The sequence below is a fragment of the Arachis ipaensis genome, chromosome B03 (genome assembly GCF_000816755.2).
Source record: "Arachis ipaensis cultivar K30076 chromosome B03, Araip1.1, whole genome shotgun sequence".
Classification (NCBI taxonomy): domain Eukaryota; kingdom Viridiplantae; phylum Streptophyta; class Magnoliopsida; order Fabales; family Fabaceae; genus Arachis; species Arachis ipaensis.
The window spans coordinates 13991349-13993231 of record NC_029787.2 but is presented as its reverse complement, the minus strand read 5'-3'; the positions used below and the strand labels follow the sequence as shown (position 1 = coordinate 13993231).

The following is a 1883-nucleotide window of genomic DNA, read 5'->3' as shown; positions in this document are numbered from 1 at the left end:
GTTCGGCGCAAAAAATATCAGCTAGAATCCCCCTTTTGGAGAGAAATTCTCGGCAGCCAAACAAAGAGACAGTGGGGAAGGCAATGTGTTAAGCAGAATAAAGAGAAATTTACCTGAAAATATGATTAATGATTAAAACAGACCGAAACCAAACAAACCCTAGACAAGAACGAAGAATTAGGGTTCAAGAACGAAGCTATATAATGGAGTGGTACTGAAAAACGGTGTGCTTTTAAGCGGCGAGAGAAGCGAAAGTGTTAAATTAAAAAAGAGAGAACGTAACAGAATGAGAGAGAGAGAGAGCGAGAAAGAGAAAAGAAATGAAGAGAGAGAGGAGAGAAAAACACTGCTAAATCAGAAAGGCGTATTTATAGCGTTTCGACCCTCACGAAACGTGCTTTACAAGGAAACCTTCGTCGGTTGTTGAATTAGGAAACACCACCACCCCACCAATAAAATTCAATAAAACGATACAGAAACTCAATCTCGATTTCAAGCGCGTGAGCTTCAATTGCGACGGCGCGTGGTGTATCTCACGGCGCGTGGGAGAGGGATAGTGGTAACCGTGTAACTGATAACTGAATATCCGAAGGGCAAAGATTTGATTTCATTGGTTTGCGCATTGAATCAACGACCGAAGGCACATTGGAAAGGGAGTGGGGCCAGAGAGACACGTGGCGGAGCGAGTTGGCGGCGAAGCGCGTAGGGACACGTGTAAGTGAGGCGATGTCGACGTGGCCACGTTGTGGGATGGGGCCCACCATGTATGTCGTTTTATTAGAGTGGAAGGAAGAGAACGGGGGCGAACGAGTGGTAGTCGTCGGTGACGGTGGCGATTGTCGTGGACGGCCTGTAGGATGGTCCCACGTGTCAGAGAGGTGGGGTCCACTGTAACGAATGATGGCCTCATGATGAGGTGAAGTGGCATGGGGATGGGCCTTCATGCATGACCATGACCCCATATTGTCCCGGCCAACCAACAAACAGACACGTAGATCTGCGTAGAGTAACAGGTACAGTAGAAATTTTGAGGTTCAATAATCTTGTTAAACTTCACATCCAATCCATATTGCTTTCATAGCATTTTATTTATGTTTTTATTAATGTATAAACTAGTAATTAAGGAAAGATTAATCAAGATGTTAAATTCTTTTATATGAACTAGGGATGAAACATACTAATTGAAGTACCTAATATTTCTTTCTATAAATGTACAGATTATTACGAATCATATTATGTAACATGTCAAATTTTATATATTATGACATAGGGTAATAACTAATAAGAGGAATATTGTTTTTTCCTAAAAGCTCTTTTTTTTTAACCAACTATCAACCGATTAAAAAAGTAGAGCAAATATTAAAAGGAGAGAAATTGTTTTTTATGGTTTCTGACTATTTTTCAAAGAACAGTTTTTTTTTATGATTTAAATTTTTTAATTAATTTCTAATTATTTAAGTAATTGATGTAAGTAATCTCTATAACCTATTGATATGTTAGGAGCCATTTTTTTGTTGTAACTTAAAGTTAAATATAANNNACACCGTCACCATCTTTAATAATTGAAAATCAATAAAGAATTTTAAATTATGAGAGAAAGTTTTGTCATTTGGATAAAAAAAAATATATAGATAAACAATTTCTAATCGAGAAATTTAAACGATTGTACGTAATTAATAATTAATTAATATGGAGTACAATTTAAAAATGTTTATTGACTTATTATTGGCTAAACCTTTATTGGTTAATTAGCAAAATTTTTGGATAATGATCAAAATCGAAAAAAGTATTACTTTCAAAAGAAAAAATAAAAAAATATTAATTAAAATTATTTTATACGTATATTTAATCACATATAATTATATTAGTAAAAATTATTATAT

General features: G+C 35.2%; 1 protein-coding gene across 5 annotated transcripts in view; it reads right to left on the bottom strand.

The window, feature by feature from the left end:
* The window catches only part of LOC107629726 (trehalose-phosphate phosphatase A), a 7523-nt gene extending 6509 nt beyond the window's left edge, over positions 1–1014 (bottom strand). Inside the window, exon 1 of one of the 5 annotated variants that reach the window (XM_021118243.1) lies at positions 114–1014. The gene's annotated coding sequence lies outside the window, so the exon portion shown is untranslated. The remainder of the gene's footprint in view (positions 1–113) is intronic. The other 4 variants (XM_021118242.1, XM_021118239.1, XM_016332598.2 and 1 more) reach the window with 4 other exon arrangements.